Below are 22,847 nucleotides of genomic sequence, written 5' to 3'. Positions count from 1 at the left end.
TCCCAACCTTCCCACATGTGAATGGAAGTTGAGCAGTTAATCTCAGGGCATTTGTATCCCTAAAAGCCTCCAAAAGGAGCACCCCTTTATTTATACTCTTCAGCTCACTATTTTACTTGCACCAGAATGATATATAGATTTCTTGATTATGCTCTTAACCCAAGATGAGTTTTACTTTGTTTAAAAATATATGTTTAAATACCAAGGTTGAAAGATTGCTACATTTGTAAAAATTGTGACAAATATCCATCATTTCATAAGCTTTTAAATGTCATACAACTTATGTGAAATGTGAAAGTGTGTTTGTTTGGGAAACATTCCCCATTTTGATGTGAGAACTGGCCAGGATCAGAAATGGGAGGACCTCTACTCTACCCATACTTAAGACTGCTTTAGGGGAGAAAACTCCTTGCAATGGGAGGACCTCTACTCCACCCATACATAAGACTGCTTTAGGGGAGAAAACTCCTTGCTAAACAATGAAAGTACTTGGATCCATGCTTATGATGAGGCAAGGAGTTCTTTGAGCCATGCCTGTTTTTTAGAATTGATACAATGAGATGCTAGGTACCTAAAAGGGTCGGGCAAGTTTTCTCTTAATGAGATTAGTTGACTCAGCTGTGTTTTCACTGGTTCACACTTACTGAGGAGATTAGTCTTAGCAGGAATTCAGATGGGCAGTCCTTTGGAAACCGTCTACAGTGATTGGTAGATATAAGGACTTAGGGGAGGTGACATAGGAGAAAAACCCCTATATAAGAAAAAGCAGAATCTCTTGAGAAAAAAAAAATCCTTTTGGAGGATCTCTGATGAGGATTGCTTGGGAAGAATCTCTTGAGAGAGGCTTTGGAGAAGGGAAGCTCTTGGAGGACAATCTCTAAGGAGGTCTCGCTGGAACTCCTCTGAGGGGACTCTGTCCCTCTGGAGGCTCTGGAGAGAGGCCCTTTGGAACAGTCTCTGGCTGGAACTCTCTCTGGTGAAGTCAGCTGAGATGGAGCTGGCCTGGTGTCACTAGAATCCTTGCTTAGACAGACCTTGTGGTGAGTGTTAAAAGACTGACTGACTGATCTCTCTCTCTTAAGACTCAGGTCTAGGCCATGTTGGCTTAAGGCCCTTCATACTTATTTCCTTTTTCTCTCTTTCTCTCTTTTCTTTAATTCCACATTTGTATTAATTAAAATCTCTATAAAACCCAGTTGACTTGGGTATTTGAATAATTGGGAATATTTCCCTGGCAACCACCTTATATTTGATTTAAAAACCAAGACACTGTAGTGAAACATATTTTCTGCGGTCAAATTTACTCACCCTTTCTTATATCTATTACAACTTATATCTTCCACCATTTTAACTCACTACAGTTTACAACATCACTCTTTTAACTGTTACAGTTCTGATAAAGAAGTCACTTTATCAGACTAGTAAGAACCAATAAATGAATTGGCCAGTGATCTCTCTCAATGATCAAAGACAAAGATATTCAGCATCTTGAGTCATTAAATACAATTTTGGAAGTTCATTATTCAGGCCTCCCCAAGACATATCTAATTGGTAGGTGCTAATGAGGTGGGCTTAATATTTTTATAATATTAATATTTTAATAATTTTAATTTTTTACTTTTAAAATAATTTTACTTAAATTTTACTAATTTACTAATATTAATAATCACTAAATATTAATATTTAGTCCTTCCCTGATTCCTTCATGATGATGGAAAAATTGCATACCTGATCCTAGAATTGAAATGTTTTGGTGAAGAAATCAGGTTATGACTGGTTGAGACACCCTTTCCATTCATCCCAATGGGTTATGCAAGGATGCTGCCATGTTATCCTCAACATACTTGGTTTAAAATAGTTCTTGTTTACCAGACAAGATAGCGCTACCAATATCAATGTCAATCTAAATTATCCCAATTTTAGAAGTTGCTTTAGGGGAGGGAATGTGAGAGCACTCATTGGATCAGCAGAACAAAAGAATGAGGAAAAAAGGCTTGGAAAAATATATAGAGCCCTATTAGAAATGAGAATACAGGACATTATTTAGTCAAAATGGCATAGAATTAGGGATAAATCTCATCCTTTTTTGATTTATGTAACTTTCTAATAATAATATTCTTTGCTAGAAAGAGAAACTCCATTTAAAATCACTCTAGTTGGGAATCTATCTGCCTAGACAAATACAGGAATTATATGAACACAATTACAAAACATTTTGTATACAAATAAAACTAGATCTAAAGAATTTGAAAAACATTAATTGCTTATGGGTGGGACAAGGTAATATGATAAAAATGACAATCCTACCTAAGTTGATTTACTTATTCAATGCTGTATCTATCAAACTACCAAAAAACTATCTTAGAGAATTAGAAAAAAAATAAAATCCATCTGGAAGAACATAAGATCAAGAATATCAAGGCAACTAAAAAAAAAGTGAAGTATGGCAACCTAGTAGAATTAGATCTTAAACTGTATTATAAAGCAGTGATCATCAAAACAATTTTGTACTGGCTAAGAGATAGAAGGGTGGATCAATGGAATAGACTAGGGGTAAATAACCTCAGCAATGTTGTGTTCAATAAATCCAAAGATCCCAGCTTTGGGGATAAGAACTCACTATTTGACAAAAGCTGCTGGGAAAATTGGAAAACAGTATGGCAAAATTAGGTTTAGATCAATATCTCATACCCTATACTAAGGTAAGTACAAAATGAGTATATGATTTAAACATTAAGAGTGATATTACAAGTAAATTAGATGACCATAGAATAATATACCTGTCAGATCTATGGGGAAGGAAAGAATTTAAGACCAAGTAAGAAATAGAGAACATTATAATATATAAAATGAATAATTTTGATTATATTAAATTTAAAAAGGTTTTGTAGAAACAAAACCAATGCAACCAAAATTGGAAGGGAAGCAACAAACTGGGAAAAAATTTTATAAGAAAATTCTCTGACTAAGGTCTAATTTCTCAAATATACAAAGAACTAAGTCAAATTTATAAGAAATCAAATCATTCCCCAACTGAAAAATGGTCAAGGGATATGAATAGGCAGTTTTCAGAGGAAGAAATAAAAACTATCAATAATCATATGAAGAAATGTTCTAAATCTGTCCTGATTAGAGAAATGCAAATCAAAACCACTCTGAGGTACCACTTTACACCTAACAGATTGGCCAATATGTAAAGAAAAGTAAATGTTGCAGGGGATGTGGCAAAATTGGGACACAATACATTGCTGGTAAAGTTGTGAATTGATCCAACTGTTCTGGAAGGCAATTTGGAATTATGCCCCAAAGGCTTTTTAATGTAAATTTTTATTTTAAAATACTTTTTCACATTTACATTATTCATTTTATTTCCCTCCCTTTTCCCCTTCCCCCTTCCAGAGTCAACAAGCAATTCCACTGGGTTGTACAAATGGTATCACTTGATACCTATTTCCATATTATTTATTTTTGCCATAGATTTTTAAAGCCTAAACCTCAAATCATATACCCACATATACGTGTGATAAGTGATGTCATATATTTTGCTTTTGCATTCCTATTTCCACGTTTCTTTCTCTCAATGTGGTTAGCATTCTTTCACATAAATCCTTCAGAAGTATCCTGGCTTGTTGCATTGCTACTAGTAGCAAAGTCCATTACACTGGATTCTGCGTACAATGTTCTCCTGGTTCTGCTCATTTCACTCTGCATCAGTTCATTGAGGTTCTCCCAGTTCATATAGAAAGCCTCCAGATCATCAATCCTTACAGCATAATAGTATTCCATCACCAACATATACCACAATTTGTTCAGCCATTCCCCAATTGAGGGACATCCCCTTCTTTTCCAATTTTTTGGCCACCACAAAGAGTGCAGCTATGAATATTCTTGTACAAGTTTTTTTCCTTATTATCTCTTTGGGGTACAAATTTGGTAGTGGTATTGTTGGACCAAAGGGCACACTGGTTTTATATCCCAAAGAGATAAAAAATGGGAAAGGATCTATTTGCAAAAGAATTTTTATATCGCTATGGTTTTTGTGGTGGCAAAAATCTGAAAATAAGGGGATGTCCCTCTGCTGGAGAATGGCTGAACAAATTGTGGCATATGATGGTGATGGAATACCATTGTGCTCTAAGGAATGATGAATAGGATCATTTCAGAAAGAGCTTGAAAGACCTCCATGAACTGATGTGGAGTGAAATAAGCAGAATCAGGAGAACATTATATACAATAACTACAACATTGTGAAATGATCAAATGTAATAGACTTTGATACTAAAAGCAATGCAATGATCCAGGACATTTCTGAGTGACTTATGAGAAAGGATGCTATTCACATCTAGAGAAGGAACTGTGGGAGTAGAAATCCAGAAACAAACAACAACATATGATTTATTACTTGTTTTCTTGGGTATAAGATTTGAGGTTTTGGTTTTAAAAATTACTCATTACAAAGATGAATAATATGGAAATAGGATTTGAGTGATAATATATTTATAACCCAGTGAAATTGCTTCTCAACTCTGGGAGGGGGTAGGGAAACAGGGAGTAAGATAAGAATCATGTAACATGACAAAACTATTAAAAAATTAAATAAAACAAGACTCTTTGACCAGAAGTTATTTTTTACAATTTGTAGTTTAGGCTTTCCTTCCTGTCAAAGTCACAACTCTGGGAAGGCATTTGGGAGGGCAACTAACCCTTGGATAACCCAGATAGCAACTTGAGTTATTTCAGGGTTGGACCCCACTGAAAAATAGTCTATTCAAGAGAGATATATGTAAAGGAAGCCTGCAAATACATGGATTTCGGAGGAATATTTTTTGCTCAGTGAAAAAATCCATCAAAATGACTCCTGTTTGTTGAGAACATTAGTCTTAGCTATCTCACCAAACATTCATGACACACAGCTATTCTAGCAAACATGATAGAATTTGATGGGATCACTTTTTTTCTGAATGCAGCCACATATACTTTAATATACAAGGCAGCAGATATATTGGGCAGTTAGGTGGCAAGTGAATAGAGTATCATGTCTGAAGTTAGGAAGACTTACATTCCTGAGCTCAAATCTGGCTTTTGATACTAGCTGTGTGACCCTGGGTAAATCATTTAACCCTTTTTGTCTCTGTTTCCTTATCTGTAAAATGAACTGATAAGTCAACCTACCACTTAACAAGTATATCCAGCATCTATTAGTACAAAGTTGAAGCATTCCCTGTCCTTGGGACCTTTGTATTTTTTTTTAATTTTAATAACCCTTACCTTCTGTCTTAAAGTCAATACTGTGTATTAGCTCCAAGGCAATGAGGGTGAAGTGACTTAGCCTGGGTCACATAGCTGGGAAGTGTCTGAGGCCAGATTTGAACCTAGGACCTCCCCTCTCTAGATCTGACTTTCAATCCACTGAGCCACCCAGTTGTCCCCAGGACCTTTGTATTTCTAAAGGAAGACAAACAATAAGTATATGTTGCTTAGTAATTGTTTCAATTGTGCCCAAGTCTTCATGGTCACCTTTGGGGTTTTCTTGGCAAAGAAGCTGGAGTGTTTGCCATTGCCTTCTCCAGCTCATTTTATAGATGAGGAAAGTGATGGTAGGTGATACACCCAGGGTCACATTGCTAATAAATATCTGAGCCCAGATTTGAACTCAGGAAGGTGAGTCTTTCTAACTTTAGGTCAGGTACTTTATCCATTGCATTGTCTATCTATCTCATCAGTAGGTATATACCTGATAGGTATAAGGTGATGGGTGAGGGATGAAGGAGGGCAGGGATATCATAATGGAGACTCTGTATGAGGGAAGCTAGGGATTCTAAGGGGCAGAGGTGAAGAGGGTGTGAATGGGGAACAGCTTATGCGAAATCATTGAGAAGGAAGCTGCAAAGTTATTTATGAGGAAGAGAAAGATTGCTAAATTGGCTGAACCATAGAATTTTTGAAGGAGGATAATGCATAGTAGAGGGAAAAAATTATTCGGATCTTAGTTGCAAAGGAGGGGAAATGCCAGATGGAAGTGTTTATACTTGATCCTCAAGGCAATGTGGAGCCATTTGAGATGACCAAGCAGGGAAGTGAAATGGTCCAACTTGTGCTCTAGGGCAATCTCTAGAGGGTAACATATGGTAATGCATTATGAGCCAGGTACTTTGGGCTTCTTGCTCTTCTTCACCTTTGGCATTCCATCATCCATCTTTGATTGTCATCATAATGATTTGGTAAACATGTCTTGGACTGAGGTCTAACCAAGTGGATGAATAATGGAGCCTATTATAATGATCTTCCATTAGGTATTTTTTAAGAAGGTTTTCTCTTTTTATTATGAATTGAACACTTATAGGTGGTATTTACTTCAGCTTAGAAAGTATTTTTTTAACTAACATTTGATATTATCCCGTTTGATACATCAGTTCTTTGAAGTAACTGCTATTATCCTTGTTTTACAGGTAAGGGAACTGAGGTTGAATCAGTTTGCCACTTGGCCAGGGTCACATATCCAGGGTTTTTGAAATAAAATTTGAATTCAGATCTTCCTGATGCCAAGTCCATTATTTTATCCACCACACTACCTAGCTGGCAAAAATGAAACATATTAGTAACAATATTGCCCAGCTTATATCTCCTTGTGAACTTGTGGGTGTGTTTATATACTTTAAATATTTTATTGAAGCTCCTATTTTATCTTTCTTCCTCCCTCCCTTCTTCACCAACAACATGCACGAGGAAGTTATCCTTTGTAACAATTATATTTTCATATTATGAATGAATGGAATTAGAGAGCTAAACACTGAAGCCAGCCCATCAAGAAACACCATCCCTAAGTTGGACATTTATAATGTTGCCTTAATCTTTGCCCCTCAGGCAGTCTCAACACAGCATGAAGTGAAAGGAAGATTTAGTATTTAGCCCAAATGGATAATTCAGGAGGTTTGGAACCTGGGCTGGATAATTTAGGCAAATAAATAATTTTTGAGAGAGGAATTTGCTGGATCAAATTCACCATGAAAATGTCAAACATGGAGCCTGTAATTTATGGGACCCGTGTTTCCATCTGGGCTTTTTCTGCTCATGACAAGAACTCATCTGTATAGCCCTTTCAGGTCTAGGACATACTTACTAACTGACATTTCTATGATGTTTTTAAGTTTGAAAAAAGTTTTAGGGATGTTGTCACTTGAAACTCCTAATCACCACCAGGACAAACATTACAGAAATGATTATCCCCATTTTGCCGATGAGGAAACCGAGACTTGGCAAAGGGTCTACTCTGAGGTTACATAGTTAGTATCAGAGACAGGATTTGCAAACATGCCTTCCTGCCTGGAATTCCAGATGCTCTTCATTCCACCATGGTGTTTCCTACTAACCCTATGGTATATTAGGGCAGAGATAGGACAGTGAGACCCAGAGGGGTCAAGTGTCTCTCTTATCCATGGTCACACAGCTCATGATCCCATCTTCCTCTGTCCTTGGCCTATTGGCCTATAGTGAGGGAATGATGAGATCAAGAATCCAGTGAGTTTGAATCAAACCATCCCATCTGTTTTGGTAGTCTCTTGGTGACAGAGAATGACAATTGTCTTTGTGCATTATCATCTATTGATGTATGGGGTATATGGGGTGCTCAGGGACGGGTAATATCTCTGGTATGGAGGGCTTGTCGTACCCTCCTAGGGCAGCTCTCCAGCCTCTGACCCTCACCTGACACCCAGCTCTCACTTGTGGCTCCCAGTAGCTGCTAGCATGCGGCAGCGGCCACACCCTGGGCAACGGCTTCGACAGGCTGGCCAAACCTTGTGAGGGTAGCCATTGGGTCTTTGACCCCTGGTGAACCAGGGCTTTGCTCACCCAGCATGTGAAGTCTGCTTCGGCGGAACAGGAGGAAGAAACCAATAAGTAGGTTCAACAGCTGAGATGGCGACGCAGCAAAGCACTGTGGAGTGCTTAGGGCGTGTTGGAGCACAAAAGACAACACGGCCATCCAATGCAGCTGAGGAAGTCTTCAGATATAATGACCTTTCGTACCACTGGACCCAGGCTTCCAACGCCGAGAGAGGGGGACTGTCTCTGTGCATCGACTTTTCCAGTTAAATCTCTTTCACGCACAAGTGTCTTTGTGCACACTCAACCATCCCATCTATCCTCCTCCTAACCCCATGTTTAGACCTCTACCCCATGCCTAGTATTTTAATTCTGAATCTTAATCTTTCTTATATTTCTGGTATAGTATAAAGACCATTCACTCTGTAGTCAGAAGACTTGGGTTCAAATCCTTTCCTGATGCTTAACTTATCTGTGTGACCTTAAGCAATTCACTTGGCCTCCTTGGGCCTCTGTTTCCTCATTTGTAAAATGAAAAAGTTAGCCTACAAGGCATCCAAGTCCCTTCTAGCTCTAGATTTGTGATCTTGTTATTGCTTCTGGTTTGGACCCTTTTTTTGAGAACACCATTAACTTTACCAGATTGCTAATGGAATCCACAATTTGAACCCTTTCTCAAAAATCCTCTGCTTTTACAGAAGAAGAAATTGTCTTCTAAGGTCTCCTTAACTCTAGAGATCTGATCTAACATATTCTGTAGTGATTAACTCCCTCTTATGTTACATAAAGGGGTTTATTAAAACCCTTTGAGGCAATTTCTTAGTTCTAGATCTAAATATTAGGCAAAGTTTCTTGTGCTGATGAGAACCGAAAAGAAAATGATAGTGAATGCCAAGGGGAAGCAATCAGCACAAAGCACCCATTGTTCAAACTAGAAGGAACCTCAGAGGTTAGCTCTACAGATAGATTTCTGATGGGAAAAAAATGGCATCTTTATTTTCACTGATCTCTGACTATAATTTAGCACCTCCTTCAGTGATTTGGAAAAGTTATTCTGAGGAAGGCTCCGTAAGTTTTAAAGTGCCAAAGAAAAACCTGATAATAAAAAGATGAAGGACTTGATTTAGTCCCATGCTTTCCCTTTTACAGAAGGAGAAACTGAGACACAGGGAATGGAAATGACTTTCCAAAGGGCATAGAGATAGTAACGTCTGGATGCTAATAAGATTAGATGAATGTCTAGAGAAAAAGTTGCTTGAGATATCCTGGGGAAACTAACCTTAAAGACAAGGAACTTTTCCATTGAATTGCTTCTCCTTGGCCTCTATCGTGATGTAGCCAGTGCCATAGGAGCTGCTGCAGGATCCCTCAATTACAAATCTGCTCTCATGTCCTCGGGAAACACAAGGAAACACGTCCTCGGCCATGTGCAGGTGCAAATGATTAGCCAGCCCAGTGGATCTCATTTGGAAGGACCCCAAGGAAGGGAAACACAAGAAGAGCTGGAAACAGGCAATGCTGGAAGCTGCAGTTGGCACAGATGTGAGCAGCTCCAACTCAGGCTATATTAAGCTGTAGTGGATTAGCAAAAGCATGATGGAGGCTCCTTTGGATGGGGAAGACAGCCACCAGTGAGCAAGAGATGGGCCTTCACTAGCTTGGGGGGCTCATCCTATGTCCCGACGATTTCCAGGAAGGCTGAGATGGAGAAATGAGCCAAGTTGCTTGTTTTTTAAGGCCAGCAAAGTCCACACACTTTCCTGAGAATTGTTTAAAGGGGAAAAAGTATACCTCCTCTCTCTGGGGACCTTCTTCCTCATCATTCAAGAGCCTAGAGCAGGGACCCTGGCTCACCCTGTTTTGTAAGAACCCTTTCCCAGCCCTCCCTAATCTTTCTGCCTTTACTCTGAGATTACACCCAATTTATCCCATATTTAGCTCATTTATTCATAGTTGTATACTGTCTTTCCCATTAGATTGTGAACTCTTTGAGAGCAGTGTCTGTTTATTTTAACTGTTCCATGTATCACTAGCACCTAGCACATTTCCTAGCACATAGTAGGTGCTTAATGTTTATTGTGATTGACTAAACCAGTAGAAAGCATTCAGACATTTTCCTCTCTCTCTTTTTTTAAACCCTTACCAGGGGGAGCTGGCTGGCTCAGTGTATTGAGAGCCAGGGCTAGAGACGGAGGTCCTAGGTTCAAATCTGGCCTCAGACACTTCCCAGCTGTGTGACCTTGGGCAAGTCACTTAACCCCCATTGCCTAGCCCTTACCACTCTACTGCCTTGGAGCCAAAACACAGTATTGATTCCAAGAGGGAAGGTAAGGGTTTAAAAAAACAACAAACAAACAAACCCTTACCTTCTGTCTTAGAATCAGTACTGTGTATCCCTGATAAGGCAGAAGAGAGGTAAGGGCTAGGGGATGGGAGTTAAGTGACTTGCTCAGGGTCATACAGCTAGGAAGTGTCTTAATCCACTGTGTCACCAAGTTGTCCCCAAGAAGTCCTTCTGATTCAAAATAAATAATACTAGTTCTAACCCATGATTACTGGTTTAACCAGTTGCCAGTTTTGGCTATCCCATAGGTTTATGGATTTAGACTTGGAAATGACTTTAAATGGCTAGATGACTCCAACTTGCTCATTTTACAGATAAGTAAACTGAAGCTTATGGAAGTCAAGTGGCTTGCCCATGGACAGATAGGTAGTAAAGACTCAGAGGTGGGATTGGAAAACTGGGGACCTCTGACTTCAGAGACAGCATTCTTTCCTTCTGAATTTTCCTTTCCTGAAGTTAATGGATGTCCTCAGTGCCAGAGAGTTAATAAACTGGGATTTGAATGCAGGACCTCTGGCCTTAAATCCAGCCTTCTTCCCACTGTACCAAATTGACTCTCAAACATTCCATTGGACTTCTTAGAACTTTAGTTGACTTGGAGAGAGATGTTAGCATTTCTAAATGTCCTGATAGTAATTTCCTTTCATATAGTGAGACTTAGAATTTGGAGAGACTTTGAAGGTACAATTCCCTCATTTTATATATTCAGAGTCTGAGGGCAGCTAGGTGGTTCAGTAGAGTGGGAACCAGGCCTAGAGAAGGGAGGTCCTGGGTTCAAATCTGATCTCAGACATATCCTAGCTGTGTGACCCTGGGCAAGTCACTTAACCTCCCTTGCCTAGCCCTTACCACTCATCTGCCTTAGTAGTTCTAAGAAGTCCAGTTCCTCATTTCCTAGAGAAACAAGCCCAACTTCCTTAGCTTGACAGATGAAACCCTCCCTCAACTCCTTTCAAGTCTTAATTCATACAAGTCCCCTGTGTTGTCTGTAATGCTACTTGTTAGATTTTTGACTCTTTCTAAAAATTGGAATGTTTGAGAGGTAGTGTGGTACAGTGGGAAGAAGACTGGATTTAAGGCCAGAGGTCCTGGATTCAAATTCCAGTTTATTAACTCTCTGGCACTGAGGACATCCATTAACTTCAGGAAAGGAAAATTCAGAAGGAAAGAATGCTGTCTCTAAAGTTAGAGGTCCCCAGTTTTCCAATCCCACCTCTGAGTCTTTACTACCTATCTGTCCATGGGCAAGTCACTTGACCTCCATAAGCTTCAGTTTACTTATCTGTAAAAATGAGCAAGTTGGAGTCATCTAGTCCTTTACAGTCATTTCCATGTCTAAATCCATAAACCTATGGGATAGCCAAAACTGGCAACTGGTTAAACCAGTAATCATGGGTTAGAACTGGTATAATTTATTTTGAATCAGAAGGACTTCTGGGGGATAACTGGGTGACACAGTGGATTAAGACACTTCCTAGCTGTGTGACCCTGGGCAAGTCACTTAATCCCCATCCCCTAGCCCTTACCACTCTTCTGCCTTAGCACTGATACACAGTACTGATTCTAAGATGGAAGTTGTGTTTAAATAATAATTAAAAAAAAGATACTAAGGCTATTAGAGTTGAAGTAACTTAATGATGAAGGTTAGTTCACTTCACCCTTGTCCTTCTCACATGGAACCACCCGTCCCTTCTGATTGATTAGATCCCCTCCCTTCCCCCCCCCCCCAGACCTCCACTTCAAGGGAAGAGCCCAAGCCAGTGATGTCTTCTTTCCTCTCCAGTTTCCACTCCTCACTCTCCAATATGACTTCTCCATCCCTGCCTCCTTTTTAGCTTCCATTATGTATTATCTTCTCACATTAGAATGGAAGTTCTTTGAGGAGAGGCTTTTTCTTTCTGTTTCTGTTTGTTTTGCCAGTGCCTAGTTTTGGCACTGTGACTACTATAGAGTAAACACTGGATAACTGCTTGTTGACTTTGTCTTAAGTAGTAGAGTTGGGATTTGAACTCGCATCCTTGGACCATGAATCCAGTGCCTCATCTGCTATCCCACAGGGTGCTTTTTATTTATATTGCTCTCCATGTGGTAGAATCACAGGCTGCTCCCTGCTCTACCTCCATGCATGGCCAGTCTTGTTTGTTCCAGTAGCTACATGAACAAGACCATAATTTTAAATTTATGACAATCATTATCACTTAAGAGGCACTAAGATGAGGCTTGCACAAAGCTAATAAACAGATATGAAATCTGGCTCCTTATCCTGTATGTATTATGGAGATAAACATCATGGAGTCCCAGGTAGTGTTTGGCTGCCAGGGACCAGATTGTTCATGAAGTAATTAGAAAACAATACGGCTGCAAATATTTGTAGTCTATGTACACAGGGGGCCCAAAAGGGAAGTGGAGAAAGAGATGGTTCAACAGAAGCTACTGGAGAGCCCAGTAATGAATTCAGAGAGGTTTACAGTGAGCCAGTGAAGAAAGGATGGTGGATTAATCTTTGGAGGACTTTAGATTTAAAAGGAACCTAGGAGACCGCCTACTGAGGCACATCTTGGTGAAGTGACTTGCCCAAAGTCATTTAGGTAATGATAGAGGCAGGATTTGAACACAGGTTCTTAGAAGTGCTTTTTCTTTTAATCAGTGATTCTCTGGAGCCCAGGAACTTGGTATTTTACCACAGATACTTCCCAGCTGTGATAAGCTCCTACTCATTCTGATTTTCAAGTTCCTTATCTGGAAAGTGGGCACAACAGTACTTGTCATCTCTATGCAGTGGAATTGTAAAGGCACTTACATAGCACTTAGTGTGTTATGTAAAATGGAATCACTATTCTCATATCCTTTCATCTCATGATGGCTCTGTGGACTTAGGAATGGGGTAACCCCTCAAAAGTCGAAGTTATTACATGTGTGGTAGTAGAGCACTGGACTTGGAGTGAAGAAGTGTCTTCAGTTCAAATCCTTCCTCAAATCTTACTAACTGTATGACTTTGAGTAAGTCACTTAATTCCCCTGTGCCTCAGTTTCCTAATGTGACTAATGAGGAGGTTGTACTTAGTGTTCACTATGGCAAAGACATCAAACTTGTGGTATATCATACAATATAGATGATATTAATTTATGGTCTCCCAAGTCAATACATAGTTAACAGGGATCTGTTTCTTTTTGAGTTTGACACTACTGTTCCATGTGTCTTTCCTACTGTAAGATCAGAGAAGAGACAGCCTACATCGAGCAGAGAACAATCTCTGACAGAGACTAGCTGAGGAGAGAGTGTGTGTGGGGGGGGGAGGAACAAGAAAAAAAAAACTGAGAATTCTGGAGAGAATCAAAAGCTAGGGAGATCCAACAGGCAATCTCACTGAGAAGCCGAGAAGCCTTGAACCCCTAGACTCTGGAGGGTCAATCTGCTAGAGGTGGTAATTGTAGGGATTCCCTGTTATCCTGATATCCTTGCCACCCTTTCCCTGCTTGAACCCTAATAATTCCCTTGATATTTAAGATTTAGGTCTGGGCCAGACTCTAACCAACATAGTTAAGGGGATTGAAGATTGGGGAGGGTCACACCTCTCCCCCAAAATGGGGTTGACTTCTTGATCTCAGGGATTCAAGACGACCCAAGGAATTGACATCTCTCCTTGGCAGTTGGTTATTCCTAAGATCCTGAAAGGAACTGACAGTTGATGTCCCTGGGGGGAAGCAGAGGCATAAGAAGTCATCTTGCCTCTCAAGGATAGATTGGACCCTAGGAGCCCTGGGCTCCTCTGAGGGGGGCATCTTGTCATCTCACTAAGCCATTCCCTCTCTAGTCTCCTATCCTCTATCTCCCAGAAAACATCTTCTGGGGAGACATACTCCCCCTTTCAAGGAGACTGGATGTGGCTATCTGCCCCTAGAAGGAAAGGGAGGAGAAGGATCTCTTAACCCTTCCCCCTATCACTACCCCTTCTTCAAATCCCTTCATTCCACTACTCACATCGATGATTCCATGATTCCTGTCCATCCTGTGGGAATCTTTTTTTTTTTTTGCTCTCCTTTAAGTCTTAAAGGAGAAGGTACCACTCAATGTACTGGGGGATGGGGACTTCCTTTAGTTGTTTCTTTTACCTATCTCCCTACAGAGTGGACAAAATCTTGACCTTGAAATCCCCAAGGTCAAGTCGACTACAGGGCACAACTTTCTTTGAATTCTCTTCCACACAAGAGTGTGTGCATGGCAATATACAAATAGGTAGGTGGTATAGTGGTTAGAGTACTAGGTATGGAATCATATTTTTGAGTTCAAATCTGGCCTCAGACACTTACTATCTGGGTGACCCTGATTGAGAACATAATCCTGTTTGTATTTCTCATCTGTAAAATGAGCTGGAGAAGGAAATGGCAAACACTCTATTATCTTTTTTTGAGAAAACCCCAAATAAGGTAACAAAGGCCTGGGTACTACTGAACAGTAACATGGGAAAACACACATACAGGAAAGTATTAAAAATATCTTTTTCCCCCTAAAATTCTCTTCTTCTGTCATATTGATTCTAAGGCAGAAGATTACTAAGGGCTAAACAATGAGGGTTAAGTGATTTCTTCAGAGTAATACAATTGGGAAGTATCTACCTAGAACTGCTCCCTGTAATATCTTTTTACATTACAAATATTAATGGAAAAACAAAAGGGAGATAGAATTGATGGGAGAGTATCATGGGATACTCTGATTCTGAACTCCCCTTTCATTTTTATTCTGTTCTTTTATGAAGGATAACATTAAGAATTTCTTAAGTACCTGTTATGTTCCAAGCACAGAATTAGAGGCCAGTAATTCAAGGACAGAAGCAATCTTCCTTGTCCTCTAAGAGTTTATGTTCTACATGATATCAGGATGTGAATGCACCAAAGGTTGATGCACAGTGGCTATTATATCTGTGAACTTTAGATTACTCCACCCTACTTAGTTTAGCAAAATCAGGAATGTCTACACCTATACTTAAGGATTAAGTATCTAGGAGGATGGCCTATGATAGACATGTGCTAGCAAATGATAAATCAGAAATAGCTGACAGACCTCTGGGCTATCCTAAGTCAAACTTAAGCAAACATTGGTATAGATGAGATGCAGGAAGGTGATGTAAAATAGTCTATATATTGTGTATCACTTCCTCTCTCTGGCCTCTTTTGCAGTGGAGAGGTGGCAGCTTGCTGAGCATGCTAAGCATTCCGGCATCTTGGCATGGTGGAAGCTATTGTCCTGTTTGGTGGTGAGTTTTCCTTGAGGCTACACTGGGAGAAGCTAAGTTGCCTAGTTCAGGTGAGGTATCTTACTGAGCTCTGCTTAGGCTGATTCTTTCTCCTTTACTCTCCAAACACTACCCTCTTAGAAAGCCACTAATCTTCAGAGACCTTGTAGCAGAGGACTTTGAACTTCCCCTGGCACAGGCCAGGTGGGAGAAATCCTACACCCTTTCCCTCTCCCTTCTCCTTAATCCATTTCCTCTATATTAATTAAACCACCATAAATTTACTAACTCACTTGGGTATTTTATTTGGTATATTCCCTGGTGTCCAAAAATTAATTTAGATTAGGTCACAACCCTAAAATTATCCTTACCTTTCTAGGTAGGGAAGGTTGACAAAATAGAGTGGGCTCCTAGATTACTTGATCTTCTAGTGCAAAAGAAATAGGGGCTTTCCCATCCTCTCTGTGATCTCCTTTTGGACCAGGTTTGGCTTTCCTCATCATAATGATCTATCTTAGGAAACCTGACATTTTGTTGTGGAGAACTTTGAATACATTATGCAAATGAGGATGGGTCAAGCTGTTCTCATCTATAATGACTCAAAACCAGCAAATTTAACCCAAGACAAACTATAACCTGTTCTATTTCTGACTTGCTAAGTTACCGTGGCAATTTATTTACCCTTTCCATGTACTAATTCCAGTAGAACATTGATTTAGAATTATAAGTAATCTTAGAGATCGTCTAAGTCCACCCTCATCATTTTATAGATGAGTGACTTAAGGCCCTGGGAAGGGAAAACTGTTGCTCAGATTTGCCTAGAGAGTAACTATAGAACTGTGACTCTATGACTCCATGATTATATTTCTCTTTACATTGCACTGTGTTCCTTTACATTGCATAGGACAGGTAGAAAACATGTAACATATCTTGAGTCTTCTTTCAATACCTATCACAGGACATTGGATATATACTAGAAGATATGGAGCTAGACTGAGAGTAAGCCTATCGTGTGTCAAGTACTATGCTAAGATCTGGGGATACAAAAAGAGGCAAAAGACAATACTTGCCCTTCAGGAACTCACAGTCAAATGCAGGGAGATGACATGCAAATAAACAGAAATAAGTAAGTTATATACAAGATAAACATAAGATAATTAAGTTATAAACAAGATAAATAAGAAATAATTGAGAGGGACAGCATTAGGATTAAGAAGGGTTGGGAAAAAAGTCTTCCTACAGAAAGCAGAATTTTAGTTAGACTTAAAGGAAACTGGGGAAACCATTAGGGGAAGACAAAGGGAGAGCATTCCAGGAATGGGGAATAGTTGAGGAAATTAAAGAAGATCTAAATTTCCCTCTGATGCTTACTGGTAGACTGAATTTAGATCTGAGTTTTGAGTAGATAGGTAGCTCAATATAAGTCAGCAGTGTGACATAATTGCTATCAAAGCCAATAGGATCTCTGGTTATATTAAATGGGGGAACATTTTCTAGGAATAGGGAGGTGAGAATCCATCTGATCAGGTAAAAAGATGAATTTAGAGTTGTGACTTAAATCTAGATTTAATTGGTCACTAGGGGAAATCCCAAATAAAATACCCAAGTAAGTCTGGTATTTTATGGCAATTTAATTAATATATAGGGAAGGAATTAAGGAGAGGGGAGGAAGAGGATATAGGATTTCTCCGGAATTTAAAAATCCCTGCCTCTAGGTCTCTGAAGAAGATTAGAGGCTTCTAAGGATAAAATTGGAAATTAAAGGAGGAAAACTCAGTCAGAAACTCACTACCGAACCGGACAATAGCTTGTAGCCATGATAAGATGCCGAAAGGCTCAACACACTCCTCAGCTAATTCTCCACTGCCAATAAGGGAAAGAGAGTGTTTCCAATCAAGATTCTCTTGGAGACAGCAAAGGAGCCAAATATAGAGACCTTTCACCCTTGGGTCTTCTCCTCTAAATGCCCATTCCTAGTTCTCATCTTCTTTTGATTAGATTATACTTTTAGAGTTACTTCACACTTCTTTATTAAGTTCACCTTTTGTTACTTGACCTTTTTGTGATTAATTTAACCTTTATAGTTACTTAACACCTTTTTGTATTAGGATACTATAAATAGACTTAGCTTAAAGTTCCAGCTTCACTATAAGGTGAGAACTAAGTACCTTCATTGTTCAATCAGGAGATTACAACTTTATCTTCCCCTAAAGTAAGGTTTAAGTAGGGTGGAGTAATTTAAAGTTTACAATACCCCCTGATGATCATTGGGAGACTAGTCTCCCCATTGATCATTTAACATAATCATCTTGTAGTTCTAAAGCACTTCTAACTACAGATGTATACAATATCCAATTTCTAAGAGGAAATTACAATAGTTAGGGAGAAGTAGAAAAGAGAGAAAGCAAAACCAATGTTTTGCTAGACACATTGACAAAAAAGCCAGATTAGGGGCAGTCCCTTTTGGCATAAAAGTGTACATTTACAATAAATGTTCAATCAAACTTCAGTTCAATCAACCACATCCAAAGTTCATTCTTGATCTTTTTGATGTAGTGTAGGTTTTCTGGCATCTTTCTGTAACAGTTCATTCTCTGGATTTAGGAGTTAGCAAGCTTCTTCCTTGAAGATATTTTCTCAAACCAAAATGTCAAAATCTTGGATTTTTATTAAAATACACAGGCATAGGATAGAATATTAAGTATACTTCTGGGCACCATGGATTAAGAAAGAGTTTGATCAATTGAAGAGTATCAGATGATGGAAACTAGGATGGTGAAATGCCTTGAATTAATCTTGTACAAATACCATTGGAAGGAAATGGGAATTTTTAGTCTGAAGAAGAGAAGATTTTGGTGGGATTATACTCAGTTTTGCTGGATAGGTATTCTTGGTGGTTACCCTATATCCTTTGCCTAACAGAACATCATATTTCAAGCCTTCTGCTTATTTAATGAAGAAGTCACTAAATCTCATGTGATTCTGACTATGGCACCATAATATTTAAATTACACATTTCTATCCACTTGCAATATTTCTTTTTTTCTTGAGACTCTGGAGCTTGAAAATTTGGCAATAATATTCATGGGAGTTATCATTTTGGGATCTGAGGATTCTTTCAATTTTGCTTTACCTTCAGGATCTAAGATATTAGGTCTATATTCCTTGGTGGTTTCTTGAAGTATGATGTCTTACCCCACATTTTTTTTGGATGATGGATTTCAGGGAGTCCAATAATTCTTAAACTCTCTCATTGATCTTTCCTCCATGTCACTTGTTATTTTTTAATGCAATAGTTCATATTTCTCTATTATTTTTATTTTTTTCATTTGTTCAATTCTCATTTTTAAGGAATTGTTTTTTTACTGAGGTTTGGCACTTTTTTCTATTTGACCAGTTTTGTTTTTTAAAAGACTCTTTTCTTTAGTGAATTTTTATACCTTCTTTTCCACTTGCCCTATTTTTCTTTTTAAGATATTATTTTCTTTAGCATTTTTGTGCCTCTTCTACTAAACTGTTAATTATCTTTTTATAATTTTTTTTTGCATCACTCTAATTTATTTTTTCTATTTTCCCCTCTAATATTTTTATTATTTTCTTTAATTCTTCCAGGAATTCTTGTTGGGCTTGGGTCTAAATAGTGGTTTTATTTTAGGGGCTGCAAGAAGCTGTTTTCACATTGTTTTCTTCTGAGTTTGTGTCTTGGGCTTCCCGGTGTTGACTGATAAAAAAAATAGGACTATTAAATAGTCAAAAATCTCTCTTTAATCAAGGGAAAGAGGTTCAATGCAATAGTAGACCTTGACACAGAGCTTTAAGCCAAAGGAATGCACAGAGTCCAAAGATTGAACTCTGGCCACTGACCCCTGGGAGTGTCACCAGGCTAGATGATGACTCTAAGGAACAAAAGAATTTGGGGAACCAATATACCATTTGGGGCATCCAGGGACAGGGAAAGATGATTGATATTGCTATAGCAACAAAGGAAATGGGAGTGTTCAAACTACAACCACAGGATACAGTCAAGCTTGGGAAAGGAATCATAGCTAGAGGCTAGGGTGTAAGAGAAGGGGCTGCTTACTAATGGATACTAAAGAATGGTTCTGTTCAGATATAGATCTTCTTGGGAAAGGGTCTCTGATACAATAGGGGAGACAATCTAAAACAAAGAGGCTCCTTAGCATATGCTTTGTCCCACCCAAATGGGATTGTTATTCACCTGAGGGTCTGCCACTCAATCTGAAACTGCTAGCCTGGGATTCCCTTCAGGGTGGATTCCCATGGGAATAGGGAATAAGTACAAACTTTGGGGTCTCCAACCTACAAGCTAGTCCTGAAACCTGGGGTTCACCAGATCCTACTAGGTCACAAGTTTGGGGTTTCTAGATTCCATGCTGCCACCTGCCACCAGAGGAGTTTTTTTTTTTTAAATAAACCCTTACCTTCCGTCTTGGAGTCAATACTGTGTATTGGCTCCAAGGCAGAAGAGTGGTAAGGGCTAGGCAATGGGGGTCAAGTGACTTGCCCAGGGTCACACAGCTAGGAAGTGGCTGAGGCCAGATTTGAACCTAGGACCTCCCATCTCTAGGCCTGGCTCTCAATCCACTGAGCTACCCAGCTGCCCCCCAGAGGAGTTTTTTATAGTAGAGTTCTTTCATTTTTCTGCTTGCCCATTTCCCCAGCCCATTTCTTGACTTTGAACTTTATGTTAAAATTGATCTTTGCTCATCCCAGGTTTGGGAAGACACTTTCTCAATCTTCAAACTTTACTTTGCTGCTGTTTTTAGAACTAGTTTTGGGAGTGTGCAAATTTTTGATGCTTTCAAAGCGGTATGAGCCACAGAGTAGTGTGGTCATTGGTCTGTGGTCCATACCCTGATCTTTACCCAGGAAGGGTATATATATATATATATGTTTTCCTATAGCTGCAAGAACTAGTACTCCTCTTGAATCTAGAATTGCAATCAGGTTTCCTTCTCTTCTGCAGCCACAAGTGCTGGTACTCTTTTCTGCCTTGGATTTGTGACCAGGTCCCCTGCTCCTTGTAATGATTGTGTTTATAAGGACTCTCCTCTGCCCTGAAACGGTGACCCAGAATTGCTTATGGGTAGTGCAATTGTTGACCAGAGCCAGCTGCACTCAGTGTCAACAAAAGGTCCCCCATAATCTCTTTCTTACCAGTTGTTTGACCCACTAAGTGTCTTCAGGTTGAGAACTCACAAAGCTGCTCCTGCTGTTGCTGCTGCTATTGGGCTAAAGCCCAGCATTAAGAACTGCCCACTATGGGCTCTACCTCAGTGTCATAGACCTTTCCTACAAACTTCTTAAATTATTTTACGATAGAAAAATAACTCATTCTTGTTATGAGTGGGAAGGATACCTTTGGGGTTTGGGAAGGATACCTTTTGCAAGCATGCAAGACTCCAAAACTTAGCTTAAAAACAAAAAGAGAAATTTATTAATTTAGAAAGTAATGTTGAGAATGGCCAGGAGGATAGCAAGGTGGGACAGCAAGATGGGGAGCAGTTCCTGGGAGGACAGCATGAATGGAAAGGCTGTTCCTCCATGGGGACAGCATGGATGGAGAAGCTGTCCCCCAGATGACATCAGTTCTGGGGATTTTATACTCTTTACAACAGATGCTATGTCATGGTGTGGATGTATAGAGTGGACCTATAGAGTGTTAGTCCCTCAGGCATTTGGTGGGGTGAGGTGGTCATCTGACTGGGGTCTGCCTGGAGGCATAAAGATTCATCTCTTTTTCCAACTTAAATCTAGAGGACTATCAAAGAGGATAAACATCTCAGTACCCTGGGTGGGGTCATTGGGTGTTTCTAAGTTCAGAGTCTGGAGGATGCAAAGGCAAGGGAGTTTCCCTGATAATAGTTCACCTGGGTTTCTGGGGTACAGTGCCCATGTCAATTCTGACTTTTTATTGGCTCTGTTGCTCCAAAATTTGATTTAAGTTATTTTAAAGTTATTTGGGGAGAAATATTGGGAGACTTAAGCTGGGTCATCTTGCCTCCACTCCTCAGGCAACCCTTACAGACTATAAGTTGCAGAAAAATTGTGAATCTGCCTTGGTAAAGGGAATTTCTGCACTGATATGTCCTTACATGGATGGAAGAACAGGTCTAGACAAAATCCCAAATGATTGTAAGAAGTGCAGATGGAATGACTTCCTCATTTTCCTCAATTTTCTCATCCCTGTCACTTTGATCGATAAACTCAATAGTGAATAAAGCTGAAGTGTTGAAAAACAAAATATAACTCTGGTAATTTTTTTGGGTGATGGTATAGAATCTATTTTCTTAATATTCCAACATTTTGTTCACTTGAAATCTACCACTCTTGGGAAGGAGTGGTAGTATTGGGGAGGCTGAATGACTTCCTCAGAGCCTTGGGAATAGATTGCCTCTTAACCTCATAAATCAGCAACTCATCTCCTTCCTTCTATCCTCCTCCTCCCCTCACTCCCTTGCATGCCCAAGGAAAGGTGAATTCAGACAGAAAGGCAAACATTTCTTGGTTCCAAGTTTTAGTAGCTTTGCAACTTATTTCCTTTCCATGTAAAACACCTATCAGATGATGCATTCAATAAACACTCTGAGGATGGTTGAGGAAGCCTTTTAGCTGCTTGCTCAAGTGACAACCTTGAAAAACTGGTATTCAGCTGAATTTAGTTGGGGAAAAATGTTTCAGGCATATATTTGGAGAGATATACTGAAATTTAGGGAGAGCAACATGAACAGCCTGAAAGAAATAATTAAGAAAACAAAAATATGTAGAAGGAAAAGAGAAGACCCTAGGTAGTGGCTTGCCCAGTACTTTGCATACATTTTGTATATTCCTACTTGTTGTGTGCCCCTCAAAAGAATGTGGGTTCCTTGGAGATGGGAATGGTTTCATTTTTGTCTTTGTATTTCTAGTATGTACAAAGTTCCTAATAAGTGCTAGTTAATTGATTGCCTAAATACATATCTTTTGGAAATGGAATCCTCAACTGTACTGAGATACTGGTTCAGCACCTGTTTTTAACAACTGGTTTTGAAAAAGATCTAAACAAAACTTGGAATAATTAATTACATACTCTATGAGCTGAAATATAATTTCTTAAAAAAATTACCTAAGTAGAAAATACTTATATAATATATAATTGAAATTGGATTTCCATGCCTTGGAATTTTAAAGCATTACATATTGCTACCTCGGGGACAATAGTAATGAAGTTTTAAAAAATAGTTTCAGCTAGTGGCCTTGATACTTTTTCAAAAAGCTATTCTAAAGTAGTGGCTTTTAAAACAATTTATTTTATTATTTTGGGGTGGTTTTCTTCTCTTTTTCTTTCTTTTGCTTCATTTAAAATGTTTTAAAAGCATTTCTTATTTCTCCTCTCTTCCCTCCCTCTGCAAGTCTGCCTTCCTTACATTGAACTTTGATTAAGG

General features: G+C 39.2%; 1 long non-coding RNA gene across 2 annotated transcripts in view; it reads left to right on the top strand.

The window, feature by feature from the left end:
- The window catches only part of LOC103097133 (uncharacterized), a 57,886-nt gene that overhangs the window by 10,831 nt on the left and 24,208 nt on the right, over positions 1-22,847 (top strand). The window contains exon 1 of one of the 2 annotated variants that reach the window (XR_460094.2): positions 14,089-15,473. The exons of the other annotated variant lie outside the window; for it this stretch is intronic. This is a non-coding gene — a long non-coding RNA (uncharacterized LOC103097133). Of the gene's footprint in view, positions 1-14,088; positions 15,474-22,847 lie in introns of those variants that run through there. 2 annotated transcript variants of the gene reach the window in all.

Source organism: Monodelphis domestica, chromosome 1 (genome assembly GCF_027887165.1).
Source record: "Monodelphis domestica isolate mMonDom1 chromosome 1, mMonDom1.pri, whole genome shotgun sequence".
Classification (NCBI taxonomy): Eukaryota; Metazoa; Chordata; class Mammalia; order Didelphimorphia; family Didelphidae; genus Monodelphis; species Monodelphis domestica.
Note: the sequence above shows the minus strand (reverse complement) of the source record. Positions and strands in the feature narration are given on the sequence as shown.